This window comes from Macaca mulatta, chromosome 4, assembly GCF_049350105.2.
Source record: "Macaca mulatta isolate MMU2019108-1 chromosome 4, T2T-MMU8v2.0, whole genome shotgun sequence".
Lineage (NCBI taxonomy): Eukaryota > Metazoa > Chordata > Mammalia > Primates > Cercopithecidae > Macaca > Macaca mulatta.
In genome coordinates, this window is record NC_133409.1 from 66,823,950 (window position 1) to 66,840,550 (window position 16,601).

At 42.4% G+C, this 16,601-nt stretch overlaps 1 protein-coding gene across 3 annotated transcripts in view; it reads left to right on the plus strand.

Annotated features, from left to right (window-relative positions):
• SASH1 (SAM and SH3 domain containing 1) overlaps positions 1-16,601 on the plus strand; it is a 366,232-nt gene that overhangs the window by 158,766 nt on the left and 190,865 nt on the right. The window lies entirely within an intron of this gene.

The window sequence follows — 16,601 nt, forward strand, 5'->3', positions numbered from 1 at the left end:
AAATGTTCACCTACTTTTTTTTGCAGTTTTTCAGTTTGTGGAGTTACAAGATATTTGTTTTATATGTTTGGGGCTAAAACAATAGGACTTATTTTGCTAAATCTGTGCTGTCATGTATTTTGAAATGTCCAGTGACTAAAACCGCCCCTGGATTTGGCATAGTTTCTGGGAAGCAGTACTTCTGTATGGAGGATGAAGTTTTAACCTGCTCAGGGTTGAATACCTTGGGGAAGTAATAGATTTGCTTTGGTGGAGCTCTAGTTAGGCAGGTAGACTGGAATCGGATGGGTGAGGGTTATTACAGTCAGATATCTTAATCCATACATAAAAGACTATCGGAAGAGGCTCTAGATTTGCTTTGAGATCTTATATTTTTTGAATGGGAGGAGATGGAGTGAAAGAAGTTCTTCTTTGGGAATGATAAACCGTGCACAGTTTTTAGCACAGTGATTAAACTCTTGGGCTTCAGTTATAGTAGGCCAAATGCCAGCTCTCCAACTGACTGTTTACATGATCTTGGTCAACTTATTCAACCTCTCTGATCCTCAATTTCGTTACCTGAAAATTGAAGACAAGAAGACTTGCTTCTTGGGGTTTCTGAGATTTAGCTGGGTTGATGTGTGTATCAAGTACTCAACAGACTGTCTAGCATATAGTAGAGCCTCAGTAAATGTAGCTCTCTTTCAGGTTTTGTTTGTTTGTTTCCTTCAAACAGTCTCCTGTCTCTTCCTTCTAGACATGCTAAAAGCCCAGTTACTCCATTTTCAGGTGACCATTGGTATTTATGATTCTTACTGTACAGAGAACCAGCGAGGGTTGGTTAAAGATTTCTATCTGCTCTTGTCACTCTCCAGTATTGAAAAATGTATATAAATATGCATACAGTGTACATTTACATACTACATATAGCATATATATATAATATACCTACATCTAATATGTATTTTAGATTTAAAAGGTTTTGTTTTTGCATTTTCTGAACTATACAGGTGAATATGATCCTTCACTGAAGTTCCAGAAAACCCAATGGACATTTTAAAGTTGTGATAAACTGTTTTTTTCTTTTTTTCTTTCTTTTTTAAAATTTGAGATGGAGTCTTGCTGTGTTGCCCAGGCTGGGGTGCAGTGGCACAATCTCAGCTCACTGCAACCTCCGCCTCCTGGGTTCAAGCAATTCTCCTGCCTCAGCCTCCTGAGTAGCTGGGATTACAGGCGCGCAATGCCATGCCTGGCTAATTTTTGAATTTTTATTAGAGACGGGAGTTCACCATGTTAGCCAGGCTGGTCTCGAACTCCTGACCTCGTGATCCGCTCACCTCGGCCTCCCAAAGTGCTGGGATTACAGGCATGAGCCACCGCGCCCGGCCTATAGACTGTTTTTAAGTTATCTTGTTATTTCTTGCCTAGACCCAGCTCTAAGTTTTCAGTCACTGAGGAAATTGGTTTGATAATATCCCATTGTATCCCTTACTCTAGGGCATTGGGCTGGGGGCGGGGAGGGTCAGTGGCCTGCTGAAATGAAAGTTGGGCTGAGGGTTCTTTTGGGGAAGAGGGTTGGCCGGTGGCATTTTCTGCAGATTTGCTTTCCCTTCCCTGGCAGATTCCAGCACTGTTGGGTCAGTTGTAGTCAAGTGTTCTTTGGCTGAGTTAAAAGATGGGGTGGGGCTTCAGAAGCTCAAACCTGCTATTGAAAGGGCAGATGCAGGAGCAAAGAAAATATGTACCTCAGCTAATCATTCAGTATCAGGCTGGGAAGAACGTGAAGCCTGTCCCAGACAGGCTGTGTCTGCTCTTGTTTTCCCCTTGTTTATCTGGGGTAAATGGGCATGGAGATTGTTCCTTAGTAAAATTCGGAGGAAGACATGGCTTACTGCTCCTTTGTAGATGCCTTGTAGGGAGACACTAGGCTAAAAGAGAGGGAAAGCTGTCATCCAAGTGTTTATACAAACTGCGTCTTCGGGGAAATACATGAAGACACAAAATTGACAGTTGACTTTATTCTCGCTGAAACAAGAGACACCATTTCCTTCCTTTTTTATTTAAAATATGAGATTTTGCAATCGTCTATCAATCTAGACAGGTGAAGTGACTTGGCCAATGGCACATACCTTGTTAGTGACAATGTTAGACTTGTCCCCAGTCGCTGGCCCCACCAGTAGGGATCCTGATGTCATGACGCTCCATAGTTAGCTAACTATCTCAGATGAACTCAGTAGAAATGTAATTCAGTATGTTTAGAAATCCTGTGTGTTTTAAGTAAAATGTGACTTACAAGATTCTTTTTCCATACTGAATTTGAAGAGGAGAGTAGAGGTAGTCAGGAAATTACACGTCTGAACATTATCCTTAACAGATTTCAGACACAGTTCTATTTTACTTTTTCAGATTCTTCTGATTGTGGAAATCAAACCACACAGCCTATCAATACTGTGTGTGGAAATTTGAAATGACACAACTCACAGCTTAGTAGGTAAAAACATTTTTAGGTGAATGAGCACTATTGAGCAGTTGTCCCCCAGGGGATTTTGTTGATTATAACCCAGTGAAAGTATTGCCCCAGAGTCATGGATCTCAGTAAATACAGGATGGTTGTTTGAGTTCATTAGGACACATTTTGCATTTAGATTAATTCAGTCCATGCACAGTTAAGTACCAAATAGTTGCTTTCAGATAATTGTTAACAAAGTGCTCATTTAGAAAAGAAATAATAGTATAATTTACAGCATGAAAATGTTTGAGCAGTGCTGGAATAAATAAATTCTAATAAGTGAATATATAAATGGATATCGAATTAAGAGGAAACAAGCTTGCAAAAAAAAAAAAAAAAAAAAAATTACTAGATTGTGAGTGCCTGGAGGGCAGGGTCAGTGTCTTACTCATTTTTCTATCTCCAGTGCTCCTGACTTAACTGGGTGCTGAGAACATGGCTTTGTTGAATGAAAAAGGAAAAAAAAAAAAAAAAGTATGTATTTCTTAAATGCAGGAATCACATCAAAACATTGTTTTGTCAAGACACATGTGCCTGCTGTAATATAATGGGGTGTATTTACAAAGATGTGAATAAATTCTGCTCTGGCTGAAACTACATTTTGGGCAGTTTCATCATGCAAATTAAAATCCCTGTGCTTCCACTGGAAACGAATGGTAAATTGCAACATGTTTGTAAGCAACATGTTTGTAAGCCCTGGGCTGTGAAACCTTGGTGTTCTTGTGAAATGTACCATTCTTTTCACTAACACTACAACATGTGGTAGGCCAGGGTTTTCAAAGCATGTCACCTTTCCCTATGACATATATAGACTTCTATTGAGAAGCGCAAAACTGAGTTAGAATCCTGTGGAATTTTACCCTTTTTTCTTTACTCCATAGTTGGCAGACACAGCATTCCTTTTGTTAGGTAGGGGAGGGAGGTTGTTTTTAAAAGCAGGAATTGCTAAGGTTGTTAGATACAGTTAGGTGTGCTAGATCCTTTTTTCAGGACTGATTTATCCATTTGGTAAATTGTCATGGTTCTTCAGCTTCTGCCTACAGGATTTGGGGACTTCTAAGGCGAAGCCCAGCCTTTAAATCTGCTTGTTAACTGGGAAGGGGGTTAGTAAGTGCCTATTGTTTGCAGGATCCTGCAAGATGCACCTCCCCCAAACCTGAAATTTCCTCTGTTTTTGCTTTGTTTCTACAATTTACACCCATTTCCCAGCATGCTTAGAAAACATCCATTGTATAGAGATACTCCAAACCTTCCCCTACTTTAATTCCTGTGCAAGCTGCAGAAAGGCATGCATCAGTCCACAGAACTGTTATATTCATCCTATCTTACTATTTACTCCATTCCTAAAAAATTAACAAGAAAACCCGTAAAACAAACAAACAAAATGTAATGTCTCCCTCCTTTCCTTTGTTGTTTTAGGCCAAGTGTGGGGGAAGGGGAGATGTTAGTGAGATCCTGAGGGGATCTTAAAATGCTCACTCCTTTGAAAGCAGTTCATTTACTTGTTCTCTTGGGAGGTGTCCTGAGTTGTGCCTATCAGCTAATGACTTAGTTAATTTTACGTCTTGGAATTTGAGAGTCAAGCCCATTTCAAATATTCTGACTTCATCTTAATTTTATGATGTTCCTTTTAGCGCACTGAAGAAAGCCTTGTGGCCTTTCTATGTGCAGAGGTTGCAGGGTTATTGTATATAGTGGAAGGGACTGAAGCGCCCTTGGAAATGCACCCTCAACTCTCATTTAGAGAGGAGGGTTTGGAAGGCTTCTGGGTGTAAAAGACTTGCTCAAGGTAACCGAGAGGAGGCAGAACTCAGGCGTATGGATGTTCACTTCTTTGCCAAAGACTAAGTCAGTGGCTTTCATAATTTTATGTATTCATTTATTTATTTTTGGGAAGGAGTCTCACTCTGTCTCCCAGGCTGGAATGCAGTGGTGCAATCTCCGGTCACTGCAACCTCTACCTCCCACGTTCAAGCGATTCTCCTGCCTCAGCCTCCCAAGTAACTGGGATTACGGGCGTCTGCCATCACGCCTGGCTAATTTTTGTATTTTTAGTAGAGACAGGGCTTAGGCTGGTCTTGAATCCCTGGCCATCCACCTGGGCCTCCCAAAGTGCTGGGATTACAGGCATGAGCCACTGCGCCTGGCCGGCTTTGATAATTTTGGTTGGGGTTGCCGAATCTTTTCCTGCTAAAGGAGACGCCTTGAGCTTAAGCGACCTTCTTCCATAATTCCCTTCTCCTGCCTCTCTGCCTTTATTTGCTGTTCTCTACCTTGTCTTTCTTTTGCTCAGCCATACAACCCTTCCCTCTGCCACCTGGCTTCTTACTGAGGTCCTTTGCATGCAGCTCTGTGGGGACTGAGCGGGAGGCCGTGCTCCTGTGTAGAGTCCCAGGGCTGTGCTGGGTCTTTCGCATACATTTTCTTACTTGATCCTCGTAGGAGGTGTGGCCAGTGAATATTCTTGTCCTCGTTTTACAGTTTAGATGTAAATGTCTGTGTCCTAAGTCATGCAGATGGTAGATAGGGAAGCTGAAAGTTGAATCATGCATTTCCCTGAAACCGACTTCCATTTGCAATTGTATATAGTTCATTCTTTTACACATCTCATTCAGACATTTAATGGCTGCTAATTTTTGTTTGTTTGTTTAAGTTATTGAGCTATTAGCAATACCTACCCTTGACTTCTACAAAGGGTTAGTTTTGCTGCAAAAGCCTCAGCCCCACGGTCGGTCGCTGAGTACAGACCCAACTTCACAGGATGGTGGGCAGAGCGCCCGGAAGGTGGTGGGATCCCTTCCCTCAGGATCACAGCCCGGGAGTGTCTGGGCGGGCCACTACCAGACAGACCTTTGGATTTGGGCCCTGAGGGATAAGTAGGAGTTCCCAGAGAGTTCTTTTCTAGTGAGAGGGATAAAAAGGAAGGTGCGAGGAGGGCCCTTCCCCGCAGAGCAAAGAGGGACAAAGGTGGAAGGGCACAGATCTCCCAGATATGGGTGTTGATGTGGCTGGATAAGGTTTGTGGTTGCCGGTGAAAGAGGCTATCAGGCATGGGACCTAATTACTTCTGTGTTTTGGAAAAGTAACTTTTTTCATTCATTTTCTTTCTTTTTCTTTCTTTCTTTCTTTTTTCTTTTTTTTTTTTTTTTTTGAGTGAGTCAAACTCTGTTGCCCAGGCTGGAGTTACAGTGGTGCGATCTCGGCTCACTGCACCCTCCGCCTTCCAGGTTCAAGTGGTTCTCCTGCCTCAGCCTCCCAAGTGGCTGGGATTACAGGGGTCCGCCACCACACCCAGCTAATTTTTGTATTTTTATTAGAGATGGGTTTTCACCATGTTGTCCAGGCTGATCTTGAACTCCTGACCTAAGGTGATCTGCCTGCCTCCCAAAGGGCTGGGATTACAGGCGTGAGCCACCACGCCCGCCCTGCCGGAAAAGTAACTTTTGTAGGCAATGGGGTGGCAGTGAGGTTGGAAGGAAGGAGACTACTCTAGTGATCCAGGCAGGGATGGTGAGAGCTCTAACCAGATGTTTGTGCGTCATGTCATTACCTGTCCTCTGGCTTCCTGAGGCCCAACACTTTGTGCAGTGTCTAAAGTAATCAAGACTGCTCGATGGTAACTTTCTTTTGATAATTCTTTTATGCTTAGAGTGGGCTGAGTTAATACAAGACATTTTAGAGATGTCGTATGTCTTGTGATTTTCTTTCTTTCTTTTTCTTTCTTTCTTCCCTTCTTTCTTCCTTCCTTTCTTCCTTCCTTTCTTCCTTTCTTCCTTTCTTCCTTTCTTTCTTCCTTTCTTCCTTTCTTCCTTCCTTCCTTCCTTCCTTCCTTCCTTCCTTCCTTCCTTCCTGTCTGTCTGTCTGTCTCTTTCTTTCTTTCTTTCTTTCTCTCTTTCTCTCTTTCTCTCTCTCTCTTTCTGTCTTTTATTTCTTTCGTCTTGCTCTCGCCCAGGCTGGAATACAATGGCACGATCTCGACTCACTGCAAGCTCCGCCTCCTGGGTTCACACCATTCTCCTGCCTCAGCCTCCCAAGTAGCTGGGACTGCAGGCGCCCGCCACCACGCCCGGCTAATTTTTTGTATTTTTAGTAGAGACGGGGTTTCACCATGTTAGCCAGGATGGTCTCGATCTCCTGACCTCGTGATCCGCCTGCCTCGGCCTCCCAAAGTGTTGGGATTACAGGCGTGAGTCACCAAGCCCAGCTGATTTTCTTTCTTTCTAAAGGAAAAAGTGGCCAGGCACAGCGCCTCATGCCTGTAATCCCACCACTTTGGGAGGCCAAGGCTGGAGGATCGCTTGAGGCCAGGAGTTAGACCAGTCTGCATAACATAGTGAGACCTCATCTGTAATTCTTATTAAATAAAAAAGAAAAAAAGTACCTATCTATGTATATATGTATAAATATTTATATACCTGTCTCTCTATACTGATAGAATATGGTTCCTTAAAAGGGGGAATTATTGGCTGGGCGCGGTGGCTCAAGCCTGTAATCCCAGCACTTTGGGAGGCCGAGACGGGCGGATCACGAAGTCAGGAGATCGAGACCATCCTGGCGAACACGGTGAAACCCCGTCTCTACTAAAAAATACAAAAAACTAGCCGGGCGAGGTGGCGGGCGCCTGTAGTCCCAGCTACTCGGGAGGCTGAGGCAGGAGAATGGCGTAAACCCGGGAGGCGGAGCTTGCAGTGAGCTGAGATCTGGCCACTGCACTCCAGCCCGGGCGACAGAGCGAGACTCCGTCTCAAAAAAAGAAAAAAAAAAAAAAAAGGGGGAGGGGGAATTATTATGTATAACAATATACACACCACTGTAAGATCTTTAAATCTTTCTTTTAAAAGCTAATTGTAGAGTACAGTGAAATAGTGGGAAATATGTAGTCAATGCAAATTGATTCGTTTGCAAATCAATAGCTCAATTTTACAAAGGATGTAAGAGGAAAACTATCATTTATCTAATGTATCCTTTTTAAGCGTGCTGTGATGCTACCTGATTGCTTCCTGTTTAAGATTTGACTGTCCTAATCCCACTGTAATAGATGATGTGCCTACCCGTGGTTGACACACATTCTTGTCATTAGTAAAAATGAAATTGGTCTCAAACGAGTGAATCTAAATGGACAAAGACTGACTCTCACAGTCAGTGATACCATTTAACACCTGTGAGTACGGACTAAGACTACATGAATTAACTAAACCTTCAGACTAGTTTTGAGATAAAATGTATTTTCGTGACTGCATAAATTGTCATTTTTCAAATGATATGCTCATCTATTTATTAATTCACGTTTGTAACAAGACCTGAAAATGGTAGGTCTGTTCCTCATTAGCTTTGCTCCTAGCCAGATCTCGAACATCCCTTCTTTTGCTCTCTGAAGTGTTTCACTGGGCAGCATTAATTCTTTATGAGGAGAGACGCCTCATAGAGATAACCTATCTTGTCTCTTTCCTGCCATGTCAAGTCATGTAATACAGACGTCTCCATCCTGGAGACTGGATATCCAGGCATTATGGTAGCTCTGAGACTCAGAAGACAAACGCTTGAGAAAGGGGTAGTTTTTCCTTTCCGTAATAGTAGTTTTTTCTTTTCTGAAAGGCTCCTCTATGGCTTTCAACATGATTGGTGAAAATGGAAATGTATTTGTATTTATGTTTGCTTTTCAAGTTGATAGGTGAAAACGGAAATATATTTGTATTTATGTTTGCTCTTCAGACTAAGGTTCTCTGTGTTCACAGAGATACGTTGCAGTTCTCCTTGGGTGTCTCATACAAGTTCTATTCGTGGTTGATTTTGATGTTTCAATTCACTATTTACTAGTTTCGTTTTGCAGCAAGTAGTGAGTGAGGAAGTTTCCATGTGTCCACCCATCACTCTGCCTGGTTGTGGCTTCATTCTTTCGCCTAGCATGAGGTCATAAGAAAGAAAAGAAATGCATTATGAGAATAACACGATTTTTAAGTAAAGAGCCATTGAGGAGCAGAATAAGAAATCTTGGGATATCCCCGAGCCCTAGTTACCCACTCCCCGCCCTTTTTTTTTTTTTTTGAACTTCCCTTAATCCAGTAAGACCTAGTTTCCTTTAAAATTTATCCTAAACACCCTTGACTTTGTTGAGTTTAATAATAATTTTGTATTGGTCTTGCTATCAGCCAACAATTTTTTTTTTAACCTAGACCTAAAACATGTTTATGTGCTGTTTGTGTGTGTGTGTGTGTGTGTGTGCGCGCGCGCGCGGGTGTGCGCGCGTGCGCTTTAAAAATATAGTGTTTCAACATTAAATTATTTGTAGAGGAAAGGAATATTCTAGTTCAAGAATATGTATCTTTGCTATACGAGTTTGTCTTTGTTTTGGTAGGAATTTAAAGATCTCCTTTGTAAAATAAACCATTAGCAACTTTGTAGCATTCCTTGTTTGGAAATGCCCAGTCTTTAAAAAAAAGTTTTGAAAGAGAAGAGTAACAACCTTAATCTGTGAGTTAAAACATTTAGAAACAAACAAAGTTAATTGAATGTCTCTTAGAAAACTGAAAGGTAGAATAGTAAAGTAGTTAAGAGCAAAGGAACTATTTTAGATTGTTTGAGTTCAAATTGTGGCTTCAGCCCTTACTGGACATGTGACCTGGGTGAGTTATTTAATTATTCTGTACCTCAGTTTCCTTATCTGTAAACTGAGCTGGACAGCCACCCCATCACTGGGTTCTCATGAGGACTATTTAAATAACAAGAACAAAGGCGGGGTGTAGTGGCTCATGCCTGTAATCCCAGCATTTGGGGAGGCCAAGGCAGTGGATCACCTGAAGTCAGGAGTTCGAGACCACCCTGGCCTACATAGTGAAACCCCATCTTTACCAAAAAATACAAAAATTAGCTGGACATAGTGGCAGGCGCCTGTAATTCCAGCTACTCGGGAGGCTGAGGCAGGAGAATCGCTTGAACCCAGGAGGTGGAGGTTGCAGTGAGCCAAGATCATACTACTGTACTCCAGCCTGGAAGACACAGCGAGACCTCTTCTCAAAAATAAATAAATAAATAATGAGAACTGTGCATGACATACGATGAACAGTTCATAAATGTGAATTATTGGTTGGGTGTGGTGGCTGACGCCTGTAATCCCAGCACTTTGGGAGGCTGAGGCAGGTGGCTCACCAGTCAGGAGTTCAAGACCAGCCTGGCCAACGTGGCGAAACCCTGTCTCTACTAAAAATACGAAAATTAGCCGGGTGTGGTAGTGGGCACCTGTAATCCCAGCTAGTTGGGAGGCTGCAGCAGGGAGAATTGCTTGAACCTGGGAGGCCAATGCTGCAGTGACCCGAGATCGTGCCACTGTACACTAGCCTGGGTGACAGAGCAAGACTCTGTCTCAAAAGAAAAAAAAAATGAGTTATTATTAACTACTAACAATAGTTGAATCTCTTTAGTTAGAATATGAATTAATATGTCTTTATTTTAATCTTTTTAATTTTTAATTTTTAATTTTTCAGAGACAGGGTCTCCCTGTGTCACCCAGGCTGGAGTGCAGTGGTATGATCAAGGCTCACTGCTGCCTCGCCTTCCTGTGCTCAAGGGATCCACCTGCCTCAGCCTCCCAGTAGCTGAGACTACAGGCGCGCATTACCACACTCAACTTACTATATTTTTCTAATTTTTTCTAGCAATGGGAGTCTCTTTTTGTTGCACAGGCTGGTCTTGAACTCTTGGCCTCAAGCAGTCCTCCCATCTTAACTTCCCAAAGTGATGGGATTACAAGTGTGAACCACTGCGTCACTAATTTTTCGTTTTTAAGTGAAGGGATGATGTTCTGATTCTGCATGTTTAAGATCGATTGACTTTTTTTTTTTTTTTTGACTTTTTTTTTTTTTTTTTTTTTTGAGACAGAGTCTTGCTCTGTCTCTCAGGCTGGAGTGCAGTTGATTTGATTGAGGTAATATGCCCTTTTTAATATGTAGCTTAAAAATAAATACATAAATTGCTTCAAAGTATTAACCTTTAGATTACATATCGAGAAATATGTGTTTAAAATATTTTCTATACTTGCAAGAGAAAAGGGCTGGGTACAGTGGTTCACTCCTGTAATCCCAGTGCTTTGGGAGGCCAAGGCAGGAGAATTGCTTGAGGTCAGGAGTTCAAGACTGGCCTGAGCAAGATGGAGAGACCACACCTCTACAAAAAAAATTTTAAAAATTAACCAGGCATGTACCTATAGTCCCAGCTACTTGGGAGCCTGAGTCAGGAGGATCCCCTGAGCCCATGAGGTTGAGGCTGCAGTGAGCTGTGATGGCACCATTGTACTCCAGCCTGGGTGATGGAGCAAGACACTGTGTCAAAACAAAACAAAACAGAACAAAAAAGAAAGAAAAAAAGAGAGAAAATAGGAATGCTTTTGAATAGCCAAGATTTTGTGAAAGCAAGAAAATACTTGTAATAAAAATTTTCTGTTTAAATGGTACCCACATTGCTATTTTTGGTTTTTTTATGTGTCGGTCTAAGTGACACAATAACATAAGAGAGCTTTTGAATAGTTTACTTATTTCAAAACATGTAAAATATTACAAGCATTCACTTAACTCATGATTTCATTTTTTGAGTGATGGATTCATGAATGTACTAAATCAGTTTTTATAATCCTGATTGTTTTGTTTTTTGTTTTGTAGACTATTTTCCCAGGGTTTCATTCAGTTAGCAGCTATTTTTTGTGAGCTGTTTTCTGCAAATTACTCACTCTGGATCTTTGAGCTTTAATTAGGAGTCTTAGGTTTCCAGTCAAGAATTTCTAAAGCCATCATATAACGACGGCCCCACCAGACTTACGAAAAACTTGACCACACTTTTCAGTATGAATATGGCAGAAAATGGGACTCGTTGTGTTTTTTTTTTTTTTTTTTTTTTTTTTTTGACTCGTTGTGTTTTGAGGAAGAACTATAAGCCTGTAATGAATAAACCTGCCACTTTTATTTTATTTTATTTTATTTTATTTTATTTTATTTTCCCACAAGACGGAGTCTTGCTCTGTCACCCAAGCTGGAGTGCAGTGGCACGATCTCAGCTCACTGCAACCTCCGCCTCCTGGGTTCAAGCAATTCTCCTGCCTCAGCCTCCTGAATAGCTGGGATTAGGGGTATGTGCCACCACCACCGGCTGATTTTTGTATTTTAGTAGAGATGGGTTTTCACCATGTTGGCCGGGCTGGTCTTGAACTCCTGACCTCAGGTAATCCACCCACCTCTGCCTCCCAAAGTGCTGGGATTACAGGCTTGAGCCACTGTGCCCGGCCAAACTTGCCACTTACGTAAATTGTTATTTTGGGATAATTTTGTTATGAATCTAAAGAGAGCCTACAGGAATTGGAAATCTTTGGGAAAGTCTATAAAGACCATAAACATTTATTCTGAAAAGGTAAAACATTTCATTTTTAAGGCTCATTTTATTGTGACTTACAGTTTTTTTTAAAAACTTTCTCAGAATGTATGGCATTAAGACGTAGTCTACTGGGGTATGGTCATTACTGCCTTCTGCAACGTGTTGATGTAACTCACCTAACATGTGGCGCCCAGGTGGTGATTTACTGGAAGAGCGTCATAACACTGATGTGTAGTAGCAGTTTGCCTTGATTAGGTTATGAAACTGAGACTTCATTATGAGCGTTAAATAGGTGTCAAATGATTCCTAAATGATATGTAGAGGATATTGCAAAATCTTCATGATGTAACTTTGGCATTAGCAAAGAACTGGCTCCTTTTTGAACAGAAGAAAATGTCAGCTAGTTACCCCACATTAACATTTTGTATCAAGAACTCTTTGATGCTGGGTGCGGTGGCTCACGCCTGTAATCCCAGCACTTTGGGAGGCCGAGGCGGGCGGATCACGAGGTCAGGAGATCGAGAGCATCCTGGCTAACACAGTGAAACCCCGTCTCTACTAAAAATACCAAAAATTAGCCAGGCATGGTGGCAAGTGCCTGTAGTCCCAGCTACTCAGGAGGCTGAGGCAGGAGTATGGTGTAAACCCGGGAGGTAGAACTTGCAGAGAGCTGAGATTGCACCACACCACTGCACTCCAGCCTGAGCGACAGAGCGAGACTCCGTCTCAAAAAAAAAAAAAAAAAAAAAAAAAGAATTCTTTGGTTTGTCATGCCCCTGAGTGGCTGCATATTCTGTGTCTGGGTCTTTAGAAAGCAGGATCCCTTCTACAGTGGAAGAGCTTCCACAGAGACCAGGAGGGGAGACGAATAGAATGAACACATGCCCTAAACCTTAAGAGAAAGGTCACATCCCTTAATCTAAGAAGTGCTGCTCTAGAGATTAGCATGATCATATTTACATTGGTATTATTTCTTGCACTTCATATGTACTTTTACATATGCTGATTGGTTTTATTTTATTTTATTTTATTTGAATACAGTTTAAAAAAATTCAATAGTTTTTGGGGAACAGGTCAGGTAGTATGTGGTTATATGAATAAGTTCTTTAGTGCTAATTTCTGAGGTTTTAGTAAACCCATCACTTGAGTAGTGTACACTGCACTCAATGTGTAGTCTTTTATACCTCACCCTCTTCCACGCTTCCGCACAAGTCCCCAAAGTCCATTGTATAATTCGTTTTTCGTTTGTTTGTTTGTTTGTTTGTTTTTGAGATAGAGTCTTGCTCTATCCCCCAGGCTGGAGTGCAGTGGCGTGATCTCTGCTCACTGCAGCCTCTGCCTCCCAGGTTCCAGTGTTCTTCCTGCCTCAGCCTCCTGGGTAGCTGGGATTACAGGCACACACCACTACACCTGGCTAATTTTTGTATTTTTAGTAGAGACAGAGTTTCACCATGTTGGCCAGGCTGGTCTCGAACTCCTGACCCCAGGTGATCTGCCCACCTCAGCCTCCCAAAGTGCTGGGATTACAGGTATGAGCCACCACACACAGCCCATTGTATCATTCTTATGCCTTTGCTCCTCATAGCTTAGCTCCCACTTGTAAGTGAGAACATACGATGTTTGGTTTGCCATTCCTGAGTTATTTCACTTAGAATAATGGTCTCCAACTCCAGCCAGGTTGCTGTGAATGCCATTAATTCACTCCTTTTTATGACTGAATAGTATCTTGTGGTCTATATATACCACATTTTCTTTATCCACTTGTTGATTGATGGGCTTTTGGGCTGGTTTCATATTTTTGCAATTGTGAGTGGTGCTGCTACAAACGTGCATGTGCAAGTGTCTTTTTCCTATAATGACTTCTTTTCTTCTGGGTAGAGACCCAGGAGTGGGATTGCTGCATCAAATGGTAGACCTACTTCATATTAGTTCTTTTTTTTTCTTTTCTTTTTTTTATTTTTTGGAGACTGAGTTTTGCTCTTGTCGCCCAGGCTGGAGTGCAATGGTGCAGTCTCTGCTCACCGCAAACTCTGCCTCCTGCCTCAGCCTCCCAAGTAGCTGGGATTACAGGCACCCGCCACCACGCCTAGCTACTTTTTGTATTTTTAGTGGAGACTGGCCAGGCTGGTCTCAAGCTCCTGACCTCAGGTGATCCACCCACCTTGGCCTCTCAAAGTGCTAGGATTACAGCCTGAGCCACTGGGCCTGGCCTGCTTTTAGTTGTTTAAGGAATCTCCATACTGTTTTCCATAGTGTTTGTACTAGTTTACATTCCCACCAGCAGTGTAAAAGTGTTTTCCCTTTTCACCACATCCATACCCACATCTACTATTTTTTGATTATGGCCGTTCTTGCAGGAGTAAGGTAGTATCACATTGTGGTTTTTGATTTGTATTTCCCTGATAGTGATGTTGAGCATTTTTTTCCTTTGTTTGTTGGCCATTTGTATATCTTCTTTTGAGAATTGTCTATTCATGTTCTTAGCCCACTTTTTTGATGGGATTGTTTGTTTTTCTTGCTGATTTGTTTGAGTTCCTTGTAGATTCTGGATATTAGTTCTTTGTTGGGTGCATGGTTTGAGAAAATTTTCTCCCACTCTGTGGGTTGTCTGTTTGCTCTGCTGATTATTTCTTTTGCTGTGCACATATGCTGATTGGTTTTATGCCCTCAGAGCTACTAGAAACTTCCTGTTGTTGGCATCCTTTCACTATGTAAATAATCTAGGCTTCCTGGTTTCCTTTTAAACACACCCACATTTTATTCTATACCCATAATTCAACAACTGCTGGCTGACTTTGGCTTCTGCAGATTTTAGGCTTCCAAGTTCGTTTGTTTTACCTGTAAAACAGGTAAAATACTGAGCTTATATATCTTTGCACACTGCCCCCCAGGGTGGACCAGACCCAGATGGATTTGGGCTCTGCTCTTTGAGCAGAGTTTGACGGTAAAGCCAGAAAGTCTCCCGCAGTCTGGGTTTTCCCAGTTTCCACCCAGGCTCCCTGGATCCTGGTGTCTTGGATGCCAGTGTGGGTCAGTGTGGCAAATACCTAAGGCTTTACATTTGCAGCCCATCAATTCCAACGAGGTGGAGAGAAGCACAGACACCTACTCCTCATTGTAACCAGCTTGAGACAGGCTTCAGAACAGCAGCCATGACTATCCACTTTGTTCTTCCTTTGTAAATAGAAAGGCCCACTTCCATGACATTGGGAAAGACAGCCTCCTCTTGTCACCTAAAAGATTTTTGGCCAGGCAGAGTGGCTCACGCCTGTGATCCCAGCACTTTGGGAGGCTGAGGTGGATGGATCACCTGAGGTCAGGAGTTCAAGACCACCCTGACCAAGATGGTGAAACCCCGTCTCTACTAAAAATATAAAAATTAGCCGGGTGTGGTGGCATGTGCCTGTAATCCCAGCTACTTGGGAGGCTGAGACAGGAGAATTGCTTGAACCTGGGACGTGGAGGTTGCAGTGAACTGAGATCGCACCACTGCACTCCAGCCTGGGCAACAAGAGCAGAACTTTGTCTCAAAAAAAAAAAAAAATGCAAGCTGCAGAGCAATTAGGTTCTATATTAGGTTCTATACTAGGTTTGACTTTTTTTTTTTAAATCAAGATTTGAAGACGCATAAACCTGTTGTTTGTACAACTGCAGACAGACTTGCAGACAAGTTTGAGTATGTTCTATTTCAAGTCTTGATGTATAAAGAAGATAATCCAGGGCGAGAGTTGCTCAAGGGCTGTAGGTCACCGATGGCTCCCAAGGATCGGCCAGAGACCAGTGAGCAAGTGAAAGCAGATTGGTTTGAATCCTGAATTTGCTGGCTGAGTCAAAAGAAGTAAGCACTGAATTATGCATTGCAATTGGCAGGGACGATTGAAGAGGCTCGGAGTGTTGTTTTGGCAGAAAAATGAGTTAGCAAAATGAGTGAGGGGAGGAAATAGTAACACAGTACCTTCTGGGGTCCCAGGAGGGTCTGTTTCAAAACAAGTTTTATGAAGGCAGAGAGAAGCACACTGATATTGTACCAGTGCCTTGGTTGTGACAGATAGTCACTGTTGTACAAGTAGGCATGTGGCTAGACTCTTAAATATCTTTTAAAACAGAGGTGATTACCTTTATTGCTTTGCTTTAAATTTAAGTCAACCCTCCTTAGATGCTTGGTTGTTTCTTTGGTTTCCTGTTTTCTAATGCCATGTTTAAACATCTGTGGTCCTTGGACTTTTTATTTAAAAATGAAAAAATATATACAAGTATGTATATATAGGCATACCTCATTTTATGCACTTTGCAGTTATTGCTTGTTTCTGTTGTTTTGTTTTTGTTTTTCTTGAGACAGTGTCTTGCTCTGTTGTCCAAGCTGGAGTGCAGCTGCGTGATCGCAGCTCACTGCAACCTCTGCCTCCCGGGCTCAAGTGATTCTCCTGCCTCAGCCTCCCGAGTAGCTGGGATTATAGGCATGAGCCACTGCAGCTGGCCTGTTTTTTTTTTGAGACAGAGTCTTGTTCTGTCACCCAGGCTGGAGTGCAGTGGCGCGATCTCGGCTCACTGCAAGCTCCGCCTTCCAGGTTCACACCATTTTCCTGCCTCAGCCTTCTGAGTAGCTGAGACTACAGGTGCCCGCCACCTCGCCCAGCTAATTTTTTTGTATTTTTAGTAGAGATGGAGTTTCACTGTGTTAGCCAGGATGGTCTCGATCTCCTGACCTCGTGATCTGCCCACCTTGGCCTCCCAAAGGGCTGGGATCACAGGCGTG